The sequence below is a fragment of the Heliangelus exortis genome, chromosome 12 (assembly GCF_036169615.1).
Source record: "Heliangelus exortis chromosome 12, bHelExo1.hap1, whole genome shotgun sequence".
NCBI classification, from domain to species: Eukaryota; Metazoa; Chordata; class Aves; order Apodiformes; family Trochilidae; genus Heliangelus; species Heliangelus exortis.
In genome coordinates this window covers 9178767-9191456 of record NC_092433.1, presented here as the reverse complement: position 1 = coordinate 9191456, position 12690 = coordinate 9178767, and the positions used below count along the sequence as shown (strand labels likewise).

At 35.6% G+C, this 12690-nt stretch overlaps 1 protein-coding gene across 35 annotated transcripts in view; it reads right to left on the bottom strand.

Moving 5' to 3' along the window:
• Positions 1-12690, bottom strand: part of SLMAP (sarcolemma associated protein) — a 77988-nt gene that overhangs the window by 53185 nt on the left and 12113 nt on the right. The window contains exon 1 of one of the 35 annotated variants that reach the window (XM_071755910.1): positions 8484-8503. The exons of the other annotated variants lie outside the window; for them this stretch is intronic. The gene's annotated coding sequence lies outside the window, so the exon portion shown is untranslated. Of the gene's footprint in view, positions 1-8483; positions 8504-12690 lie in introns of those variants that run through there. 35 annotated transcript variants of the gene reach the window in all.

Sequence of the window (12690 nt, the reverse complement as noted above, 5' to 3'; positions counted from 1 at the left end):
TCACTTCACCATTCCAGACTGAGGTCAAGGGACAAAAGAAATGAAGCAGATGAACCCACCACTATCCTGGTTACCTGCTCCTCACCCATCACAGAAAGCAGCAAAGTTGGCTGATGGCAGGAACAGCTGAACACCTCAGCATGACTTCAGGATTCCTACAATTCCCAGTTTGCTTAATTTGGTTGGTGTAGCAACGACCTTAGCTAAAAGTGAGGATATTTTAGAAGCTGGTTCCTAAGCCATATACTCACATGTCCCACAGCATCACATAAAAAAAACCCAGTAGAGAGCAGGCTGTATTTACAATATCAACCAACTGTTTTTAGTCAATAGCTATATGTCACAATCTTAAAACACATTCCACAACCAAAATTTGGAGTTCTCTGTATTAGGAGGTAGCTGTCTGAAGTCAAAGTAAATTAAGAAAAATATATAATGACCTGCATCACTTTTGCTTTCATAAAATAAAAACAAACTGCATGACAATTCCTGGAACCCTCAACAAACGGTCAGCACAGAACTGTACAAACCCCTCCAACCCACCTTCAGATTTATAATGCTTTAGATCTAAAAGGAACTATCAACAGCTGGAACAACAAAACTTCTGGAAAAAATATAGTAATATTGTGATGATAATTGATATGAAAAAAATTTAATAGGAGATGATAATCATAGGATAACAACATTGATGTAGCAGCTTATACTTAAAACAGTGCTTTTTCTCTATTGTGCACTCATTTAGAACTTTGGTCAAAAGGTGCTCATATTTTGTCTTTTTTTGTTGCTGTTTTGTTGGTGTTTTTGTTAAACAAGAAAACCACAAACAAACCAACATGAATAGAAACATTCAGAAATAGCTCCCTTTGGTAAACTATTTGCCCTGACAGTCATCTGGAAGAATGGGTGTCATTCAAGTAATCTCACAAACTCTCTTCTAGAATCAACAATTTGTAACATAACTTGACATTTTAAGTTAACTCCTCCTAATAATCACATTCTGTAATTGCAGGAAAATGCCAAGTGATAGAAGACCAAGTCCTGACCACCCTCTATTATGCAGTAATAACTCATTCCTCAAAATTCTCTAACAACTACATTCATGTCAAAGATTCATGCTGAAGGGTAAGACCTGAAGCAATCCCAGGCAAGGTATGCAATATTAATTTCTCTTACTGAAAAGTCTTCTATGGTAAACAGAAGGTGTAGAATAAAGCCATTCAAAAAGATAAAAGTTACTCATGAGTGAGCACATATCTATCCACAGATTATTCAAATAATCCAGGAACACATTCACTGTCAAAAGAAGCAGGATGACGACTCCCAAAAAACCTCAAGATAAAATGTTTTACCACACAATGTGACAACACCGTACAAAAATAGACCTCTCTTCACATCAGTGTCACTAGTTTTGATGCAGAAGGCTATTTTTAGAAAGATATCTAGAAAAAGAGTTCTAATTTACAAGTAATTTAGTTTATATATAGCTGACTGACTTGCTGCAGTGAGACATCTGTCACCATAGTTACCAATAACTACTTTTTATTTAGAACATGTCTTTTACTTAACTTCTGTCCTCACAGTTCACAAGAATTCCTGAAAATCTGCCTGCTACAAATGCTGTATGTTTTCAGGACAACTAGAAAACTATTGTATTTATTTTCTTCACAGCTGAATCGAAGTCTGTCCCCTCACATAAGCCATGAGCTTTAAAGCTTCCTCTAAATCACAAAATAGATTAAGGACATGAACAGCTTCAGAAGAAGAGATGCAACTGCATCCTGAATATATACAAAAGTCTTGTACAGAAAAATTTCAGTACTAATCTAAAAAGTACTAAATCTTTTTAGTACTAAAAAGATCAGTACTAATTATAACCAATTTTTGAGAATAACAAAAAATTACATGAATTTTAAGCCTACATGAAAATCCTCAAGTACAATTTTAGTTTTATATGACAGTCTAAAACTGAGGATGCTGAGAGATTTTTAAGGTATATTGCTTCTTTAAATGCTAGGCTAAAATACATTAACAATAAAGGGTAATCAAGGAAAAGATACCTGAGAAATTATTACTCAGTCAAGGGTCCCAAGATGCTCAAACTGAGTCATTAAAATAGAAAAGCAATAAAGAAACTTATGTTGTATTACTCCTGTCATAGATTACAGTATCTTACACAACATACTGACACTTGAAAAAAACTTTGATGTGCAACACTAAAAACCCAACTATTTTAAAGGACTGAAAAAAAAAGAAAAAAAGGATATTGTAGTTGTTGCAAAAAACTCATCTTATCCTATTTCATTAAGGAACCTCAGGCTCTTCTTACCCTAGAGATTTATAAAGCTATGTATTGCTGTGGTACCAGTGACTGCATAATTTACATCAACTTCTATCACCATGTCAAACATTAATCCTGGAGAAAACAAACGGCAAAGGTGACTTTCTGAGGTTTCTCTTAATGTTACTGCTTTCTTTATATCAATCAATTATGGAAATATACTGCAACTTAACATGGCTTTAGAAGAAACAAAATACTTTAATAGGCCATTACCTAGAAATCCAGGGTTCTTCATGATAATCACTTAAAAGAATAACTTATAAGCATAAAATATTGCTGAAATACTTCATCTTGATGCCCTTACATAAAGACCCTTCCACTAAAACTAGACAGAAAGCTGAACACTATTGTTTGCCATATTTAATGATACTGACAACACCACATACTCAAACTTTGACGCAACACAAGTAAACATTATTCTGAAGTGTACAAAGTCCCCAGGACTGTATTTGTAGAATGCAGGTATCGAGATAAAATTAAGAATTATGAACTCCGCAAGAAGCTGGTTCCCATATAAAATGAACTTCTTTTTACATACATGTTGCTGAAGTTTGCAAATTATCTTTGCAATTTACTCTTACCTTCAAGTGGCAAAAGCAGCTGTACCAATACTCTGCACTAGGCAAAAATGCAAGACTATTGAGAGAAGTAAAATTTTTCTTCTTAAATTCTCAATTAATAAATGGTAAAACTTGATACTTACATTCACTTACCAGCTTTATAAAGTCCAAGAAAACAACCAAACTGTGGCTTTGTCATCAACTATTGCAATGAAAAACTTTACATTAAAAAGTGAGATTTTCTTCAAATTTGAACATAGCTTTCTTTTCTCTGATTTAAAATCAGAGGCAAGGCATAAATCTCTGCTGACATTATTAAAACCTTTCAAAAATAAAAATTCAAAACAAAGATCTACAATACCTATTAAAAATTAAATCTTTTTTGTGGGAAAACACTGGCAAACAGGAAGAAGTGACAGAAAAAGCAGAGGATTTATAAAAATAAATATTTATTTCAAAAAAGGAAATTTCGAAATACTATTAGGATCTGGCACAGAAAATACTTTGAGCAAGAAATCTAACACTAACATTAGCTGCTGTTTCTGCTGCTTCAAAAATCTTGAATAATGAGATAAGTTATTAGCAAAAATAAAGTAACCAACACTGACATTTTATTGAAGAAATTAGCATTATTGAACTTCTATCAGCAATTATATTTTTTCATTTGCAATCTAATCACAGAAAAAGCACAACATAAATCAAGATTACCAGATACTCCACCAGATGAAGAGTCAGAAGAGAAGATCTAATTATTTGAAAGTAAAAAATACGGGGCAGCTCCTTAGTTTATCAGAAAACCCTCAGCTATCATCACAGATACTTCAAGGCAGATATTTTGCACTAATGTAAAAGCTTCTTAACTATCTTGCTACACAGTGCTAAGTTTCTGCAATGAGTTAATCATTACATCAAAGCTCTTCTACTCCTTGCAAAGAAGAATCTTCTCACGTGTTCACTTTCCAGCTGTAGAGAATAAAAGGATAAGTTGTGGAAACTATTTCAACCTTTCCTCACTTCCACTCCTTCCACACAAGGTACTGTGTTTACCTTCTATCATTAATTCCATCCTACTGCTGTTTTATGACAGAGAAAACTCCCAGTGATTACACATTCAGATAGAGGTTAAAAAAAACCCACATCAGATTTCACAAACACCTCCAATTGCAACAGTGGTTTGGTATCACCACAATAACAGTACATAAAAACTCTAGGAACACCCTCAAAAATTTATGAAGCTGTCTCCCATTAGGAAGGAACATTCCATCTGAAGGGACTTTTTTAATGCAGCCACAGTATTTTCTTAAAAAGACAGACATCTGCAGCAGGCCTGTTAATTCATCTTTCCTTTGAATAAAACAGATTTCTTGCTTTTTGAAATCATCTGCTCCTGAGCTATTTCTTCATAGGTGACAGTTGTTCAAAGGAAATTAAGGTTCAGCACATTTCTAAGCTACAGTTAAAACAACTACACTGAGGATTAGCTTAATGTTATGGTGATATAATTCAATGCAGCCAATCAAGATGAGGAAGTACAAGTCCTAACTCAAAAGAACTATCTAATTACAAATGACACTGCATAATCATGTCAAACTAGGTATGTTTGCTACAGGTCCAAACCAGAAATATGACCAAAATACAGAGTAGGGAGTTCACTGCACACTTCCTCACACTGAAAACAAGGGGTCACCAGAGCTGTATGCTCCTCCACGCTTTTCTGAAGACTTCTCTGCATCAAGTAAGGACCAAAACTATTTTATTAAAAAAAAAAAATCTTTAATTTCTTTTCATTCTGTGAACTTTAGCATTGCATACAGAGAGCAAACACAATTAACTGGAATCCAAACACTGTCAGAGAAGGGTGTGGCTCCATCCAAAGATGGAAAATGCATTTTTCCAGCACAGAGGAGAAATTTGGCAATTGGGAGTTCAATATTTGTACTCAAGGAACTGCCAAGCCATACCTCCAACAAAGTGAGAGGAAAAACGGTCTGGGAGGAGGCTGTATTTATTTGCAACTTATTCTTGGGTCAAGATTCTCAAGGCAAGCAGTAACCGAATGCTGGTATTAATGAACAGAGGAAAATTATTCTGGTGCTTGTTTGAGATAAGCAGTCTTACACTAACAAGAGAGGTTTGTGTTTTTTTAATCTTAACAAAAAAAATACTGTAACATGCATCCACATACTGAAACAGGTCTGCCAGTTACATGAGAGATTGTATGAGTTGATTTTTGACAGATGATCCTAGAGAACATTAGTCAGCTAGTTCCTGAGCTGTGTCCTACTCACTTCAAAACAAGGGGCAGGTGCTGTAGCCTTCTAACTGGTTCAGAACATCAGAACCACCCCAGAAGATAAAGAGCAATGGGCAGATAGGATGTTGAAGGATACAGTAATTACAAACACACTGAACTCATGATTTATACTGGGTTTAGTTGAGGGCAAAAATCACATACATGGTAGTTTGGATTTACAGCTTAAAAGGTAACATGGCAAAAATTGCCAAGGAAATTATTCCAGTACAGCTTTCTAAACAAACATATTTTTATATCTTTTTTTCTAAGTATTTCCCATCATAGCCACAAAGTCATCAGAGATGTTACACTGATTACACTGTGCCCATTAATTTAATTCTTCAGAAAAGTTAAGAAAAACTAAAACCAAAAACCAAACAAACCAACCTGAATGCTGTTTCAAATCTGTCAATAAAAACCTAATTTGAACACATGATAATGCATTGGTCATGATAATGACCAATCTGCAAGGGAATTGCAAATTACTGCTGTCATCTCACACCCTTTCAGCTGCCCGGTCTGGGAGTAGAAGGTGGTTTTTTAATTTGCACAGTCCTGGTTTTATTCAGTTGTCAAGGAAGTAGCAACCAGTGAAACACACTGCTACTGTAAAAAATACAACATACATCATCATTTGTAAACAAGAATCATTAAATCCCTTCCCTAAGCATGAAAATGTCTGCTTTTTACTATTTAAACCTGAGTAGCAACCACTAGAGGGCGACATAATTATACACACTCGCACCCGGATTCGGAAGTGCGAACCAACTCAATAAAAATGTGCATACCTAGATTTGAAGACTATTTATATTATGAAAGTGTTGTAGTTTGGGATTTCTTTAAACTCAGATTTCCATTATTTATAGCACGCATACCGTGGGTTGTCTGTTTATTCCATCTTTACAATCCAGAGCCCTGAACACAAGCTTCTTTTAAGCTATACTGACAAACCATTCTCCTAACATTTAAAAATAAGGCTCAGCATTCCTGTGCCAGTTACTGAATTTCCACCCAGAATACGTAAGCATGTGTAAAAATCAGATTTCTGTCAAAGCTTTTTTCACATTAAATTTAGAAGTCGAGCTTTCTAAAAAATGGTAAAAAATACCCAGATAAAAATTTGTCATATGCTACAAAAGAACTGGAATTAACATGCATTTGTTTTCCCTGTCTAATCAGCAGTTCAAAAATACTGCTGTTCTAAGAACAATTAGCCTTTTTCTTTACAAAGGTAGCACTTTCCTCAAATGTGTTCTTGACATCTAACATCCTACATTCTGCTACAATTCATGATCTAGACTCTTAGAAAAACAAAGTCCAAAAGCTAAAGAAAGCCAGGAGAACGAGTTGTTTACTACAAGAACAAAAACAACTGACAGAAGGATATGCAGTTATAACTCAAAAAAAAAAGCATTTAAAGAATTCTTTCAAAATATACAGATCCAACAGAACACAGAAGAAAGCTCAGCAAACTTGGTTTCTCCAGTCATTAAAAATGAAAATGACATTCAATAAAAGTAGCAATGCACTGGTACTATGCATTAAGTTAGTCCCATCTACTCTGATAAAACAAAATCTGTTTTGTGTATCATCAAAGCACATGAACTTTCAAATTAAGTTCACATGAAATATGAACTCCACTCCCAGTACAAACACAACCTTCCCACAAAAAATGTGCTTGCTGTTAAGTAGTGAGTTTTGACATACCACGAGCTTTGTCACCAAAGCTTAAATTTAATATTGCTGTAGACAAGCCTATACTTTGATTAAAGAAAAATCAACTAGAGTGTTACACTAACTATAATTAGCCTAGTGTTAGTGTGAAGTTTTAATAAACTTAATTAGAAGTAGATGTTATGCATAGCTTGTTTCAAAGAAAAATAGTTTGAGCCACTGGGAAAAGGCAGCATTAAGAGCAACATGGTTAAATAAAAAATAGATTAAAAAAAATTTTTAAAAGTAATCAAGAGAATCATGTCCACTTCTCCTGTCTGCTAAACTTTTCTGGAATACAGTTTCTTTCTGCAGACAAGTAGCATAGCAACTTCCTATGCAAATACCACGCATATCAAACCCTACAGATGACGCAGGTTGACAGAATGTTCCATTGGATTATTACAGCTCTGCATTATTTCAACTCTGTCATTGAAGGAAAAAAAAAACAATCACAAGCAAATTTTTGACACTTCTCCTACACCAGTTTTAAATACGTGTTGTTTACCACTCAAGCCCAGGAAAAATTCTTCAAAGCCCGACCAGACAGTTTTAAAATAATTAAGATGATATTACAATAAAAACAGAATCCAGGGCATATATGTAGAGAGAGATCATTAACAGCTCTCCCAATTGCTTACACGCAGATCCATGTGATTATCCACTGAAGGTATACAATCTAGCAGACACAGGCAACAAATAAGGGGTAGGACCCTGTCACATGAAAGCCTTTTTTCACACTGCTCCTGTGAGTAGGTAGAAATTAGTCTGTCTACCACAGACTTCCAAAGAAGGAAGCAAGTCCTTCTCCTACTTGATCTTAAAATTACCTCCTTCCTCTGTTGTCACCTGACAGTAGCTCCTGAGGGCTGAAGAAGCAGCTGTATTTTTAGATATTCTTATATGAGAAGCTGCAGCAGTTCCTGGAAAGTAATGTACACACCACTTCAGTCTTTACATATCTCATGCCTTAAGAACATAACCCATTCCTCGACAGCACTCACTATCTCCCCCAACTAAGTTTTTAGGGAAGTGTCAGCAGTCAACTATTTCTCATAGTAACGAGTTCCCTCTTTTGCACCAGCTCTATGCTGTGGAGCAGGAATATTTCACAGCACACCCAACTGCAGTAAAGACACAACACAGAGCTGTTCTACTCTCCCAAACATCTGCTTTAAGAATTTCACCACAGTGTAACTCCAGTCTCCTCCCTGCTCATACTCGTTTCTTTTGGAAAAGAAAAGAAAAAAAAAAAAACAAACAAAAAAGGAGGTGAGTGTAGGCTGATCTCCCCCCATCATGCAGCTGCAACACGGGCAAAAGCACACATGCAACTAGAAGGATGTCACAGAATATCCAGCACTATGGTTTCAACGTTCAGCATACGGTACCCTAAAAATGAAGGGGTGTTGCATTTCTGGACAGAAACATAAGCGCATCACTGGATTCTCAATAAGTCATTATGGAACAAAAATGTTTTTATCGTATTTCTATTCCATGGCTTGCTTTTCTGTCTATTAAAATTAGACTCAAATCAGAAGAAATAAACATGTTCTGTTAATCAAGGTCTCTTACTTACCTTGTTAAGCTGCCCTTTCCACACTTAATTCAAAGCTGAACACCTTGGCCTGACAAATTCCAGACTCAGCAGTTGAATATCTAAACTTGCAATAGCATTCACTCAACCCGTGCCAAGGAGCCCCAGTTCAAAGCACGATACACCTTATCATCAACCACCACCCTGCAGTGTTGACCTTCTCTGTTTCTCAACAGTTTTATAACCTCAGTGTTTCCTAATATGCACATTAGGAACGTTGATGTTTTCTTCACTTCCCTTTGAAAGGTTTAGCTTGAAAACCTAAATATCAGCAACAGTAACCAAAAATATTTAAGCCACATCAACAGTTCAGAGTAAAAAAACAGGAGAAAAATCACAAGACAACATAGGGATACTATGTTTAAAGTGGTAGGCATTTCAAACCAACAGAACTTAAGTCTTTATTCCAAACTAGTCTACCAATACCTGAATTATTTTGTATAAACTATCACCTTTTATTCCTTCATTCTCCACCTTTCTAAAGGTTTCCCAACTGTGCGTGATTATGAACATTTTGCTCTGCAACCCAAAAAGAAGTCTGCCCCCAGTGAGTAAATAACAGGCTGGAGCAGATTATTGTCTCAGATTTATGTGCAGATATAATTTTAACTCAAAATTCAATGCATATTAGAATTCAGTTCCTAAACTACTCCAAGAAAAACAACAACAAAAAAATCCCACACAAAAAAAATCCACTTAAGAGCAACGTACCAGCTTGATCCAACCAATTAAAGAATTTAATAAAGAGCTTCTAAAACTACTTATTTTGGAAAACACAATTTCTTTTCAAGCAAGACTTAATCCTCCCTACACCATGTTAAGAGTCACTCTGCAAATACTATCAGAGCAAATAATGACTTTTCACTTAAGTTACTATGGTTTTATTAATAAAAATTCAGGTGAAGTGTGAGTAATCATTCAGTTCAGATATTGTATTATAGAGAAGTTCAAATTGTTAGCTGATAAAAATCATTATTCACTATGATAGGATGAAAAAAACAATGCCCATTGATTTCTAAAGAAAAACACTAAAACTTCTGCATTTCAGATATGAGGAGTAACCTTTCCTTCAGTTTAATGACAGAAACATGTTTCCTGTTGGTATTTCTTTTATTTTTTTTTTCAAAGTGCAGCTTGCAATCTGAAGTGTGCAATCATTCCTTCAGTTGTTTTTAGGTTTCAATATTCCCTTTTGCATCACTTCATCTACTTGCAACAATCACCTTGTCTCTATCCCATCCCTGCAGAATTTTCAGTGCAATGAAATCCCATGGTATCTTCATTGCTCAATGCTCTTTTCACTTGACTGCTTATACCTAACGCTGAAAAGTAATTTGTGCCTCAATACTGGTAAGAACCTCAGCTCTACAGTTCTCCAACCTAAACAGATCTGCTTCCTGCCCTGCACAGTACCTAAGCATCTGCAGATCACCTTTCAAGATGGTCAGCAGGTTCAAATCAGAGAAAGTGACCTCAAGATCTGGTTGCTTTAAATTAAAAGGAATGAGACACATAACCAGAAGTTTCTTCCAGCCTTCCATCTCACTCCTCTTTCCCCCAAATTTTCCTCCTCCCTAGTCCCTAAAATCTCTTAGGTCTGGCTGCCCCACCACCAGGTAACATTGAACTTGAGCCCACTGAGAACTGAAGGTGTAGCTGAGAGGGGATGCCACCACAGAGTGAAATGTACAGATACATCGAGTGACCTTGGATTTTTAAAAATATATTTTCATTGAACAACACAGAACATATTGACAGGATCTTCTTTTATGCTCTTTGCTTTAATTGTTTTGTCAAGGGAACTAGAAAAGCGCAGATGAACATAGAAAAAAATATCTTGAATTGGAATGAAATACTGTGAAAGAGTAGAACTGGTAACTAACAAGCACGATTCCTTTAAGAATTGCAGCACTAAGTTTTTCATAGAGAAACAAAGACTCCATGCTCTACTACAGTTTTCATAATACAAGTTATCCTTAGCACTGTGGGAAGATGGGAGACATACAAGCTTCCTAGTATGGGACATTTTTAACATTCTTACCAAAGGGTAATATCAAGATGTCTGAAAAAAAAAAAACCCAACAACTTTATTTTACAAAGAATCCATGTCTATTTTCCAGAACCTGAAGCAGTAATACTTGAGAAAAACAAACAACTCAAGTATTTAAATTAAAATGTTTTCAAGTCTTGTAAGCTTGGCCTTAATACACTATTACTATGTTAAACAAGTAGGTTCCTTATTATAATTAAAACATTTAAATGATAACACCTTTACTATGCCTCAAGTGTAGACTGGTATCTCAGTGCTTTACACTTTAAACAAGCTGCACTGTAACTTACTTTACCACTTCTTATTATATAAAATAAATATACAAACATGCCACCCAACATAATTCTTCTTCATGCAAGGTCATACAATTCAATCTAAAGGCTTGTTTACCAAAGCAGATAAACTTTCTCCTCTCTCCTTTAAGCTGCCAGCAAACAAAGCAGGTACTTCAAAGACTAGACAAAAAAAGGAAGCTCAAGTACAGCTAATACTCTTTCAATTGCTCAAAAATACAATGTGTCAGGAAAACAAGCAGCTCACCTCCACCAAATAAAGTCCACATAGCATATGCATAAACTAAAAAAAAAACCAAAACAAAACCCTTGCTAAGTAGGCAAAACAGCCCTCAGACCTACTTGTGGACACAGCTAAAGGAATGTGCACTCCTAGCCAGCTGTATGAGCAAATGCAGGATATCTAATATCCATCTTATTCTGTGGTAATTCATTACCAGTGTTCTTTTCTTCCACCAAAAAGAGAACACTTCATGAAGAGTTATAAAAAGCACAAACAGTAAGAAATTATACTTGAATCAGTAGTTTCATTTGTAACTGCTTTTGTATTTGAACGACTGCAATGAAGTTAAAGAGGACCATGAAAGTATCAGTGATTGGAAAAAAAAACAACCCTGGAAGGTAAGTAGCAGGTTGGTCCCCTCTATCCACTGGAATATCTTTAGCTGTACATGACAGAAACCGCAAGGAGGGTCAAAAATCGTAAAAGCAAAGACTGAATCAGCTCCTTTTTCACATTTGACTCAGTACTCTCATTAAAAGCCATTTTAATGCCCTAGCAATTACACAACCACTGGTAATATCAAAATTGCAAAAAAAGCTGGCCCCTCCCTATGTTCCAAAATATTTGGTTTGGTTGTGTATTCTTTTCGTCATGTTATTTGTTAGTTCAGACTTCAACTAGAACTTTCAAAAAGTTGCAACTTCTCTTCAGGTTGAAGAGGCTACCCCTACACAAAGCAGATATGCACCCTTTCTTTTTAGTCATCCATTAACCTGTTTTAAAATAAAAATGCAAGTTGGCTGTATCTGTAAATGGAATACTAAAGTTCTAAGATAAAAAACACTTTCTGATTGTATTTAGTCACAGATTCTTATCCTAAAATGGATCCTGCCATGTAAGTTCAAAACTCTAATACAACTCCCCACTAAAACAGCAGAACAGCAGGTGCTGCTTTCTTAGTAAATACTATGAGTATAGCCCCCATACAGGTTGTGCCCTCAGTATTACTAATTCTAATCAACAGCTTGGGACCCATATAACTACCTGTATGCACTCTTATCTTTCAGCTAAGTAAATAAAAATAGCTTTCAGCAGAGTAAATAAAAGTTCTTGGTGTTTTTGCCATGAAAGTTCATACACAGGCAGCTACTGCTGCACCAAGTCACTTGTTAAGCCAATTAACCTTTATCAGCAGTAAGAATTTTGAGTTGTTGCATGGTCCAGAAACAGAAATTTGTTGTTGGCTTTTTTTGTGAAAGAAAGTCCAATGCAAGCACCTCAAATCTGGTGGTCAGTTGTTCCACTTCCTCTTCTTTTTTCTTTTTAACATGTCATCCAAGCAGATGTTCATGATAATTTCTCAGGGTTTTTTTGTAGCTTAAGAAAAGGCAAAAGATCACAAGATACTTATTCCATAGCTGAAAAGTAACTTGTAGTTTTAGTAGCAATGGAGAAGTCTCAGTTGCATTGTGTATCGGCAGACAGCTTTAACCCTGACTGGTGTTAGTGATAAGTATCCTATTACTAATAAAAATTACCTCATTAAACTTCACCAGGGAAGAGCTGCCTTTTGGATGCAGATAATGGACCTCTCAATTCCAGATCACTAAACTGCTATACGAA